The sequence below is a fragment of the Botryllus schlosseri genome, chromosome 7 (assembly GCF_051294905.1).
Source record: "Botryllus schlosseri isolate E-star chromosome 7, Bs_hap1, whole genome shotgun sequence".
Lineage (NCBI taxonomy): Eukaryota > Metazoa > Chordata > Ascidiacea > Stolidobranchia > Styelidae > Botryllus > Botryllus schlosseri.
Window position 1 is genome coordinate 29,027,481 of NC_137242.1, and position 13,643 is coordinate 29,041,123.

Sequence of the window (13,643 nt, forward strand, 5' to 3'; positions counted from 1 at the left end):
GCTGCTGTTCCCGACTACTCATACTTCACGCTACCAAACACAGAGACATTCTCACTCACATCCAGCTTCAGCCACGCTCTCAGCCAACTCTCTCACCAACTCAGTCAACACGCGGTCTCCAGCCATACCACGCGCAACGTAATTTCTAAACGGTAAATATAGAACATTCTAGAAACCCAGGGATGCCACACTAGGAAGACTCGATTGTGGAAACATCAAAGAAATCAAGATGATTTACCATAGAGCCACAAACATCCACAACGGATACAGACAGGTCTGGATAGAGGACTACAAACCGGGAAGAATCCCACCTTTCCTATACCTTGGTGAAGCACCATGCAAGGCATATATCTACTCCAAGAAATAGAGAATGAGGTATGCTATAGGTGCCTATTGCCGGGACACAATGCAAAAGACTGTCCGAACCAGACAGCCTGCATCGTGTGCAAGCAATACGGGCACAGAAAGAATGAATGTCCACAGAACGATGTACTAGCAAACAATGTTCCCTCTAATTTTTCACGAGTCTGCGCAAATACGCCAACTCACTGCGCAGGCCCTTGGACAACAGTGCGCAACCAGGCCCCCCATAGGGTGATAAACCGAACTTCTGGGGGGCTTCGCCCCCCAGACCCCCCTCGGGCTGCACGCTTTCCCCCGCTACTAATCATCTGTGTCTGGTCTTCGTTTAGTGGGCGTTCCAACTAAACGCGCGAGGCGCTAAAATTTTCTATAATTCATGATCAAATCGGTCAATATCATCGAGAAATGCATATATTGCTATCAATTTTAATCCTGTCTCTGCTCACGTAATCACATTTACAGGTAAAGCTGATCGAGTGAGATGTGTTAGTAGTATAATTCAGTGGCGTATCCAGGGGGGGTTTTAGGGGGTCGGAACCCCCCCCCCCCCTTTTCAAAATCCTAAAAATTCATGTTAAATATAGCCTCTAATATTTGCTAATTTATTAGTTCAACATATTCATTTTTACGTATGAGAAGGCGAATATGGCGTCTTAATGTTATTTAAGGGGACTAAAACCCCTACAAAATATTGGAATTATTCGCCGAATTAGTCGAAAGGATAAAATAGGTCGTTATATTTCGCTAATTGCGTACGAATTCTGCGCTTGTTCAGCTACATTTCAGCTGTGGCAGATGCTGACGTTCACAACTTTCTTCCCTCGATTTCTCTCTCGCCTTGCTAAAACGAGAGACGCATTTTAGGAAAATCTAATCTAATTGGCCGACGCGATACCGCCGATACGTAATTGCAAAGACAAAGTTGTCGGCAATGAACATCGCCCGCGAATTCGCTACACCTGCTCGCCTTGAAATCCTAATTAAGAATTGCACGGCGTGTTGATTGATCAGCGAGACGCAGACACGGCGGCACCGGTACGACAATGCTGTTCTCAAATCCACATTGTCTTCGCGATTATCGGCGAGAATTGCCCTACGATTGACATTCACATTTCAAAATACAAGCCTAGCAATCCACGTTCTCGATTGTTAGGTGGCTTGCTGTCGTCCAAATACAGGCCTATGTTGCCGCTGAACGGGGGAATTGAGTAGGCCTATTAGTAAAGTTAACGTAGTGATATCGGCTGACAAGGTCCTCTGTCGCTCAAGTTATTATCCCAGTGTGTACTCTGTATTAATAGAGCGACTTGCGTGCCTGCAATTAAGGGCTAATTATCTTCGCGCGTACTGCACGCTCAACCGTGCGGCTAGTAAAGCCATCGAATGCACACGTTCGTGTGCAGCTGTACACTCCACACCTCTCTGTGGCGATCGCGATCGCCCTCGTGTATGCTACCGCACTATTCCGCGCTTGTTCGTCCGCTGCGATACTACCGGCTGTGCGCATAATATAGTCAAAACCTAACAAAATCGTGCATCTCTGGTCGGAACTAGGCGCTTGGAGACCGGCGGCGTTAGTCGGCTCATGACTAAATGTGAGCATTTACGAATTTCGTTCAATCATAACGTAAAAACACGAAATTTCAGGCATTGTCTGTATCGAATTCGTACATCTCCCACTCACCGCAAATCTCTTTTAATTATTGAACTATAATATATCGTAAATATTCGCCTTGGCGTGTAGACGAGTGATCGTAATTATGACGTCATAATAGGTTATTTCACTCAAACCCCCCCCCTTTTTCGCGCTCTGGATACGCGCCTGGTATAATTGCTCGCTCGTGAAGCGTAAAATACCGGAAGTCAAGAATGTTGCATTTCGAAGCCAGAAACGCAGCATTTTGAGCTAGCTAGCAGTCGAAAATCAGCCTATGGAGCTTCGGAAAAGCGTCATTGTGGTGCTTCATGGACGTGCATTGTGTATTTCGTGGAACTAATTACACTGTATATCGTGCATATTGTTGATTTTCCACCATCGGTTTTGAAAACAGGTGTTTTTAATGTGTAGTGACCTACATATTCCGCGGGGACAAATAACTATGGTATCCTGTCCACTGAATCACTATAGTGGTTATATCGCGAATTGTTTCCCGTGGAACAGGTTGGTCTAGAAGCAATCCGTGAGCGTATACAATACGAACCAAATACAACCGCTCAGCGCAAAACTGACTCACTGTATTAAGTATATCACGAATCACAGATGTATACAATTAATGTGTTTATTAGGCACCTGTAATCAAGCTCTTTACAAAAACACGAACAATTTTATCATTCTCACATTTTTTATCACCAAAATAATTTAGATACTGTTCAGTTGAAAAACCTTGAGATCTTTTAATTAAATATGAAATACAATGATCAGCGCACATATCAGATTTTTTACTTTGAAGCTGTTGCCTGGTAACGGTGAAGTCCTCTGGACCTAGAAACTCGACTATCTGAGGTTTTAGAGGTGGGATCATAACCATGTTAGCTTTAAACACGCTTCTACTATATATGTGTAGATTTCGCGCCCCCTTATCGTCATATCACAAAACGCAACCAGCATGCTATAGCCAACCTAACGGATAGTTTGGTGGCATGGGAGGTTACGACTATTGATGAGAGATTTGTAAATATGAAATTCATACTAAAATACAGAGCTATAATTATGAATTGGAAGTAAATCGCGCAGAGCGCGAGAAAATTTTTCAGTTGAGCTCAGCGTCGCGATCCCCTTCAGATGCTTTCATTACCTCAAGGGGCACGGGTCCCCCAGGTTGAGACCCACTGCCTTAGAATTATTATGGTGAAATATAGCCTACTAAGAATAAGTTTAATCAAGTCCCCGCATTAATTCGATTTTTAGTACGCATTTTATCAATATTTTAGTAAGTTTCTTCAGACTCTCGCGGGCCGCACAGTCTAGATATCCCTGAAAGAAGGTTTGGTTACTTCTTGTGACTTTAATTGTAACGGTATAATTTGCTACTTTGACTTTACTTTAAATCTGGATTAGGCAGGTGAGGTACGTATAGGCTGCGTAATCGCGGCATGTTAGCGAATGGGCTTGATAGTAAACGAATTTCAGCTTCAATTTATACATCCTATGGTTTTAGTCCATACACAGCAACATTAAAAAGTAGGTTTTATATTTTCAATTTCAAGCAACCTTTCGCGGGCCGTACAGAATAGCTCCGCTGGCCGAATTTGGCCCGCGGGTCGCACTTTGCTCAGGCCTGGTATAGGGTATCTTGGGTTTGGAGAGGTGAATAAGACTTTAGATTAGTTCATCATCTCCCATCCACTACTACCATATGCATCGTAGTGCTCCGACAAGGCAAAAGTTCGTTTAATCCTGAAAGTCGTCATTTTGTGGCTATTTCCCTGAAAAATTGCGTTAAATAATCCCCAAAGGCAACACGCTTTCAATATCAAATACTGCCCCTCAATATCCCCTCTAATTTTTCACGAGTCTGCGCACACTCAACAACTCACTGGCGCGGTCCCTCGGAAAACAGTGCGTAACGACAGAAAAAAAGGTCATCACTTCGGCTTTCTTGTGCGCGGGATACGTTTTTCTGTGCGCGGAGACTTCGTCAGCAGTGCGCGGCCGCGCACGCGCGCAGCTTAAAGGGAACATTGCTAGCAAACATCCAACATACTCTGCCGCACCTCTTCAAGCCAAAAGCTAAAAATGCCGCACCTCTTTAAGCCAAAAGCTAAAAATGCAAATACAAAGAGAATGCTAGAGGTAGACATGGAAGCCATCGCAGAACAAGAACAAAACGCCGCAACACAAGTAACGCCAACTCAAAACCCTCCTTCAGACCACACTGAAGCTGAGGAAGAAATAGAAGAAACACAAAACAGCGAACCCACAGCAAATGAGGAACAGCTCACTAAAAAAAGCCCAGCGGCGCCCAAAAGCGACCTGGTAGTAGTAGTAGTAGTATTATAGATCGGTCGTGACCTGCCTGGGGCTCTTATGGATGCGGCGGCATGGTGCCGTGAAACTCGTTGTGGCATGGTGACCCTTATAACTATAGGCTCCGGTCGCATGGTGCCATTGTGTCTTGTGGGTGCGGCGACATGGTTACCTTTTCGGGTATAGGATGCGGCGGTATGGTGACATGAAAATTCGTTGTGGCATGATGACCTTTTCAGCTATAGGCTGCGGTGGCATGGTGGCGTGAAAACCCGTGGTGGCATGGTTACCTTTTCAGGGATAGGCGCGGTGACACGGTGACCTTTCGGGTATAGACTGTTGACGATTTGACTTGACCTTTCGGGTATAGACTGACTGTTGATGATTTGACTAACGTTGTGGGTATTAGAGATGTACGGATCATGGCTTTTTAGGATCCTGATCCAATCCTGTTTCATGATATCATAATCCTGATCCAATCCTGATCCTGTTGCAATCGCATATTTCATTATCCGAGTCCAAAAATAATCCTGTTGCTTCATGATCCATATTACTATATGAGTAGCGGCAAATATTATATTACCATATGCGATTTCTGGAAAAATATAAACATCAACAGAAACTGAAGCCAGGATGAACGTACAAAATAATAGTAGTTTACATACTGCAAAAAGATAGTTGATAAATGAAATTGTATTCAACAACTGCAACATGGTCATCGTTAACATACAAACTGACAGAAAAAAAAAAGAAATGATGACACAATCAGCGTGACCTCACTTGAAAACATATTCACCATCACTTTTACCTACAACTAAAGCATCTAAGCTGTAAGCTGAGAGTAAGGATCTTTTTTTCTCAATAGTATTTCAACATATACTGCATGAACGCCCTTTACCCTCATAGATGCACTTGATACAGGAATACTAATATTGATTTTACCAACAGCCAACAGCAAGTATACTGAGATTTGGATACCTAGCAATTGTATTAGGATTCATTTAAGCCGATGCCATCTCCAATATCTGAGTCACTCAAAGGACTCTTATTATAGTCTTCGAGCTCATCAGTTGAATTTTTTGACATGATACTGGCAGCCAGCACAAATCATAGCCAGCATATTTCCCATCTCGCTTGCCTACCAAGTATAGGAACTGTCTCCAAGCATCACTTTTAGTCCTTGTGACGGTATTTTCGTCAGCCTTAATAATGTCATTTTGAGCTATCAATTCTAAAATCTCTGACATTCTGAATTAGACAAGAACCACAAATGATATCAACCAACATCAAAATCTGACAAAAGAGCAGCTCAAGACGTTTCTGCCGCTGAAATTTCCTACGCGGAAAATATATATTATCAGACTTTTACTTGTAAGAAATATAATTTATAGACTACGAGAAGATAAGTTCTACCTTTTCTGAATCAAAACATGTTTGACAAGATTCTGATCATGTTTTCGTCAAAATAAAAATCCTGTCCTGATCCGGATCCGGCAAAACAGTAAAATTTGAAATCCGGATCCAATCCTGTTGCCAAAAAATCACCCGGATTCCTGACCTGTTAGAATCCGAAATCCTGATCCTGTACATCTCTAGTGGGTATGGGCTGCGGTCATGATGTGATGTTGATTATGAAATAGTCACGTGATTGGTCCTAAGGTAATGTGTATATTCCAAATTAATATATATGACCGATTCGAGTTAATCATAACGTTTACGGTGAATGCGACTTCAATATATCGTTATTTTTATGGCCGCGGCGAAACGGTAATGTAGCTGATATAGACGCGACATGATAACGTTACAGGTATAGGGATCGCTCACATGGTTCTACAATCTACATGAAGACGTCATAGTTCAGTCGTGACAAATGACCGAACGTGTTCTAACGTGTTCTAAGTCTTTTCGCGCGGTCTGTTGATTGCTACGTAACCTGAATAGTACGCCGAGATTCAGTTCGGAATATTCGCAATTTCCGTACCGCTGTTTCGCACCTACAGAATAGTCTGCTGTTCACAGTCGCAACAAGAATCACAAGTATACACATTTATACATTCATTGTATTTATTTCTCTGAAATCAAACTCTTCACAAAAGCGCGCACAATTGTATCAATAACTTCGCTCACAAGGTAATATTTTGGTAATTAGTCTGTCACAGGCCGTCGTAGACGGCGATTCGTTTTCACACCTTAGAATAGAGATCGACTTTAGTTGTGCGACAAGAATCACGAGACTACTGTGCTAATTTACCAACTAGAAATGAAACGCACTACAGTGAATAGGGTCCATCAAACCACTAGGTGTCGCCAAACTTGAGGTGGTAACCGCCGTTGTTACGTATGCCGCTGCCGTTATCAGAAACCTGTAGGTTACTTTCTCGATTGTGTAAGGGTATTTTATATGGAAATAATGACTACAACATATTCTACGTGGACCCTAGGCTCGCTATAAAATTAACTAAAACCTTGGAAAGCTTCTACGAAAGGAAATAAGGCCGATTTGATAACTAGGTGAGAATGTGAAATTGTCAACTAAATGTCGGCTACCCGCAGCTCAGCACCAGAAGTTACGTCTTGAATGATGACTCATATGTATGAAAAAACTTCATTAAATTACAATTGCCACACCAGATTGCAAAATACTTAGTAACGGCTCCTCGACTCAAGGTTTAGTAGAGTAGATTCTTCTACTTTTCATTCAGTGTGCATCCCTCTTTACATCGCCAAGGCGCATGTGGGTGTCTGATTTCGAGGACTACCGTTCTCTAAGTCGCTTCGACGCCTTGCCATCTTTTTATTGTATTGCATTCTTATAGTGTTTTGAAATGATGGTGAAATTTTAAACAAAACTGACACCGAACTCCAAATCATCCATACTGCTTATCCTTCCATGATCGTTGTATATTCTCAGATTCGGCGCATATAATAGAAACTGCAATTTCCAGTTTCAAACCACCGCTCAGTCAACATCTGCGAACTAAGAAACCGCTCAACCATTTGTATGGTCAAAGGATGGTTATCAAAGCCTTACAGAGACAGACTTGTTACCAAAAATTACAACGAAACTCGTGGAAACTTATTTTATTATGAGATACGAAAGGGAAAGGATAGTTGGAGACGTAAAAGCTATTGAAAATGGAAAAGCCATGGTTTCTGCATTTAAGGTGAAGGCATGTTCAACATTGACCATTGGGACAGATGTTTTTTCAGTGGCATTGTTGCTGCTGAAATGAAGAGACATGTCCTCTATAATGTTAAGGCCAGAATGGCACGAGATGGAGTCATTCTAAATGTGGGATGTGAGTGTCCTAGATGAAAAGGACCTACAGGGTCCTGTAAGCATTTGGCAGCACTTTGCCTCATGGTTGCTGAGTACACGGAGCATGGTCGACTCTTCATTGATGAGTCCCGCACTGAGAAACTTCAGACATTTCATCGGTCCCAGAAATTATACACAGGTATCAGAGCTTTTTCACGATCACGAACGTCCCAGAATCACTCTGAAACATGTTGGTATTGATTCGGTCTCTCAATCTGAAAAAGTAAAGGATAAATTCACAATGCAAACAGAAATAGTCAGACAATCTGAACTCTCATGATAGCCACAATAGTCAGTTTTACTACAAAGCGTCTAAACATGCATATGGCAGTAAAAATTCTGGACAGGCAAATATTTATTATTTATGAACTTGACCATCTAAACTAAATACATAACTGATGAGGAAGCGCAACATATTCAAGAACCAACAGTACTGCAGACACAGAGAGAATGCAAAGAATGGCACCACGACAGAGAGTGGAGAATTAGTGCATCACGATTTGGGGAGGTTGTAAAGTCAACAAACAGGAGAAATATTGAGTTACTGTGTGAGAATATTTTTGCCTCCAAAAGTTTATGCTCACCAGCTATTTTCATGGTAGAGCATGCGAACATACGGCAATTGAAGCTTTCACGACTGTAAACGGCATAGAGGCAGCCCAATGTGGACTCTTTATTAATCCCGAGTTTACATATCTTGGAGCAACTCCTGATTCGCAAATTTCACCCGACGGCCTGGTTGAAGTGACATGCCCATACAATGGTCGACATAGCCATATCACAGCAGCTTCAATCAATTTACTCCCCTTTCTTGTGATCAAAAATCAGAAAAGTGAGCTGAAAAGAAACCACAATTATTATTACCAAATAAAGGCTAACTTGGATTAACAACTAGAAAATATTTTATTTTGCTGTTTACACTTTCAAAGATTTATTTACAGAAAATATTAAATTTGATAAACACTTCTTAGAGAAATATATACACTCCTATTATAATCATTGGAGGAAATTCTTTTCAAAAAAAGTTACTTTGTTAGGATTGGTTATATGTTATATTCTTTTGATGTTCAGTTCAATAAAACTATTGTTTTGTTTACCTGTTGTTTCTGGATTAGCGGAGCGAGGCAGCATTCAAGGCCTAAGATTTCTTTTTAGCAGTCTGGAGTGCAGTGTTTACACAAGTAGCGTCGCTTCATACTCAGAGGTAAGAGAGTAATTTACATACACCTGCGAAAAAAATGTAACATAGGAAATTACCGGTATGCTGGGTGGAATCTTCTTGCACCTTGTAAGCTACATCACATTTACTTTTTTCGCTTGCGCAATCAAGAAAATTCCCTGTCTCGACCGTCTCTTGTCTAGCTATATTCTGGTGCTGACAGTCATCCTCCAAATCAACGGTTAAAATACTTCTCCAAGAAACCATTTTCTCTGTTCTAGCAGATGGTAGCTCAGATATCGGTGTGCTAAATTGAAAAACGGACGGGACGGCAGTTTTTAACCTTCTGTAACGGCGCTTGCCGAGTGATCCAGTTGGCTGCACGTAATCTTCTTCCATAAATGACTACTACAAACGCGGTCGCGATACAAGTCAGGTCTCCACATTTCTCCTAATCGCTACTCGCCACTTCAACTGTAAATCCATGTCAGTGGGAAACATGTGACCCTAGGATGTATAATTACATCTGGGGGCACAGCAGTACTGCGGCATACCTCCGTTGAGAGCTTACAATCCTCATCAATCAAACTACAAAGACGACTCACGGTACTGATCGGTTGTCAAAAGCTCCCAGTAAGTTCTCTAGTAGAAGGTAACAACTCAAGTCTAGCGCCACTAGCGGATATACTGATTTTGCTTGACGGACCCTATTCATAATAATATAGACTCAATACAAAGATATTTTGGCGAAAAGAGCACCGAAGCCTATATCATGGCCATAGATGCAAAAAAAAGGCTTTTGATAAAGTCAACCAAGAAATGTTACTATCTATCCTTGAGAGGCTCCCCCTCGCAAAATCGACCTTAAACGCCATCAAAAAGATCTATGATAGGCCGACCGCTGCCAAAGAGATTAACGAACTCGAAATTGCAAAAATCAGTTGCACCAGGGGAATACGGCAGGGTTGCCCCCTGAGCATGTCTTTATGTGATTAGCGCGGATCCCCTGGCCAAACGAATCGCCGCCAATGATAAAATAAAAGGCCTGAAAATAGGCGCAGTCACCAAAAAGATAGATCAATTCGCGGATGATGTTACACTATACTTGGGGTCAATCCAAGCCGTCAGAGAAGCGCTGGGAGAATACAACACCCACTATCACGTGACTGGACTAGACATTAACCTGCAAAAAACTGAATTAATCCCCCTCAATCAGAAATCTAAAATGGTGCTCGAAAATTCGATATATAAAAATATGAAGACAAAAACAACAAAGATACTGGGGATACAACATGGCGAAAACGACAAAGGAAAAAACTACGAGAAACTCATCAAAGAAGTAAAAGAAAGTGCGGGCCAAATCAAAGAAACTTACATGGATTGGAAAGATCAAGGCAATCCAAGCCTATATCATGAGCAAAATAACCTATACCTACCTAAACATTCAGATCACCAGAGAGCAACTGAAGCAACTGGAAAGAGTCATCTACGGAATCCTATGGCACCCCGAGAAGTTGGAACAAAAATCGCGTATGACTCTCATAAAGCCCATCGAATATGGCGGCATTGCACTCCCCGATATCGAAACTACCATCGCAACGAGGAAGGTCAAAAGAATGCAAGAACTCGCGAAAATTGATACACCATCAGAAGCCTGGCATGCAGAGGCGATCTATAACCTGGGAACAAAGGTGAGAACAATAACCACCAAATTATATAATAATTCATATGCCTACAGGCACAGGCCAACTGACAACTGGCTGGAAGAAAAGAACACTTATGAATCACTGAAACACCAGGACGAGACCCCTCCCAGAAGACCTGAGCCAGAAGGAGATATATAAACAACTGCTCAAAAAGAAAACGAACTATGGAGACCAGGAGGCACCAACATGGAAAACGATATGGTTATATGAAAATGACATAAAACAGCATATTAACAACAGACAAAGAGTCATTTCATATCGTATCAACACCGAAGCATATTTTTCAGGGGCGAGAAAGATAGACGCCGGCTGGACGACCCGCCAAGCAGAGCAACTGAAAAATGATTGCAAATTCTGCAAATACCGAATCGATAATATGCAGCATATCTTCGAGGAATGCCCCATATACAAAAAGCTGTTTTAAATTATTAGATCCGATCTCGAAGACGAAATACGAGCCGACATCAACGCGACGCCTGGACAAATCATGAAAAACCAATACGGCGGGCCGTGTAGATCGATCGTACTCCCCACATTCATGCAAATGAAGATTTTAACGTGGGAGTGGAAGCGGACGCTAGACATCCATAACGAATATGCAGAAGACGTCAACGATAACATCGACCGAATACGGCGAAAACTTCAACCCACGAGACGACGATCCTGAGACACAGGATGAACGACGAACAAAACGCGAACTCTCGTGACTCACGCGGCGCGCGCGATATATATTGTACATATGCCATAAGCATATGCACCCTCGTATGATACTCGCGAACTATACATTTACGCGCAACAACAGACGTTTGACGATAACGTGAACACCAATAGAATAAAAGAAGACGCAGAAGAAACACGAAAGACCGATCGAAGATACGCGAGCGCGCGATAGTCTATGATGAATACGCATATCTATATTTCACTACTCGTAATGTGTCTTTGAAAAAGCAGGCGAATCACGCTTAACGCCGCACACTAATGTAAAAGAATCCAATACATATCGCCATATGTATACGCGATATGAAACTATATGTCACAAATAACGAAATGTATGTACTTCAAAACGTAATATTCAATATTTATGTATGACGTATCTGCTTGCAATTACTTTATTTAATTCCTACTGTATCCATTCCTCACCTTCGCACGTCGATTTATATGTAAACACTTTTGATGCACTTCTTTCTGACGAATGTAAACACTTTTGATGCACTTCTTTCTGACGAATAAACAATGCCCACAACCCACCCAAATAAACCAACCCAACCCCCTAGACCCCACTACCCACCCCCCAAGCCCTCCCCAAACCCGGCCAGACACGAAACCGGAGTTAGGAGAGTTACGTCCACAGTCGACCAGTCCCCATAAAGGTAAGAAATCCCAATATATATAGGCAAATTTTTTCGAATCCATAACAATAAGTATTCCAAAGAAACCCGAATATAGCAAGTGAAGTACTCGAAATAGAATATGAAAATATTCTACATATCCAATGAAAATCAATTCGGAACTGAAAATAAGTTGAATATAAAATTTTTCGAAGTTTTGGAAAACTCGGAACCACCCTAAACCCTAGAAAATGTAATGCAAATAGAATTGAACCTATTGAAAGTATACTCACCGCAAAGTCTAGTAAACATCTCCGAAATAATACCAGACCGCATCCTGTTTGGAGTTTTTAAGATGATCGCCATCTTATCCTACCAAACCCCATACTTACCTAAGCAGTGCACTTATTTGAATATTCTTTACATGTGTTTATTATATTATTTTGGAAATAAAATAACTAAGAAGGAAATAATGTCGACAAGAACCCACGGTCGCTGACCTTGCTCTGTTGATCTGAAAGGTGATGGTTGATCTGAAAGATGATGTTGAGATAACACTTTCGGCAGTAATAGCTATTTTGGGAAAAATCGGTCACCCGAAAAAATACCGCAGCCAACTGGAAGCGGTTGGCCCGGAAACATTCGATATCACAATGGGTAATGAACAAGCTCGAAACGAGCTTTTAAACGAACAGAACACTGTTCACCTCACTGGAAAGAAGTACAGCATACCTGGCGCGACGCCGACGATTGTAAATCTCAGAGCTGTCCCGTCTGAGACTTCAGATGATTCTGTCAAGCAGGCCGTTGAAAGATGGAATCCTGGAAAGATGATTGGCATAAAAACGATGTATCGCAAAAACCTAAAACTACACAATGGCTACAGAGCTGTAGCCATCGCAAACTACACCGAAAATAAACTGCCGCCTTTTATAAACATTGAAGGGGCAAACTGCAAGGTATTCACTCCGGCTTACGCTAGAGCGTCGAAGTCCATAACTTGCTATAAATGCAAGAAACGGGGACATTATGCGGCAGCATGTACCCTGATAAAATGCGACCAATCAATGTAACAAGGAAGGTCACCTTAGACAAAACCGCCCTGACCTAGAACAGCAAAATAAACAAGAAAAGGACAGTGATCTCCGTACCACTCTTAGTGAGTGCGGAAGAGGAAACTGCTCGACACATACACAGTGGATCCTCAGTGGATGAAACTGACACAAGCGATACCTTAGTGGTTAACGAAATAAAGGAAAATAACAGCATCTATGTGATGCAAGAATGAAAATGAGAATGAACTTGAGCACTCCTTAGCAGGAGACCTACAGATGTCCCCATCATAATCAGATTCTGAGAACGAAACAGATGGAACAATTATAAATACGAACACAGATCTGGTCACTGATATCTCAAGAGTCAGAGATGGGATCGGACCGAGAGGAAGAATATGCAAAGGTTACAACCAGAAACAAGAAAAGGAAAACCCAAGAACTGAAACGATTAGGCACTAGTAAGATTGGTAATGAACAAACCACAAGTTTGCAATGTCGCTAAAAATCGTATCTCTCGACGCCAACGGTCTTTCCAGAGGCTGGGATACCGTTACAGGAATGCCCAAGAAAAGAAATATAGATATTTATATTTTGTGTATTCAAGGAGTACACATTGTGTATTCAAGAAGTACACATTGTGTATTAAGAAGTACACATTGTGTATTCAAGAAGTACACAGACAAAAAAGATGCGATAAACAGCTGGTGTAACTTCAATCACTTTGATAATTGTCTGGATCAAAAAGA

At 41.7% G+C, this 13,643-nt stretch overlaps 1 protein-coding gene and 1 long non-coding RNA gene across 4 annotated transcripts in view; one reads left to right on the plus strand and one right to left on the minus strand.

Moving 5' to 3' along the window:
• The window catches only part of LOC145443195 (uncharacterized), a 351,124-nt gene that overhangs the window by 72,997 nt on the left and 264,484 nt on the right, over positions 1-13,643 (plus strand). The gene's annotated exons all lie outside the window — the stretch shown is intronic.
• LOC145443205 (uncharacterized) lies at positions 7,396-9,089 on the minus strand. Its single transcript, XR_013916336.1, has 3 exons — positions 8,747-9,089; positions 8,234-8,486; positions 7,396-7,864 (listed from the first exon to the last, which is right to left on the minus strand). It is a non-coding gene; the product is annotated as an uncharacterized LOC145443205 (long non-coding RNA).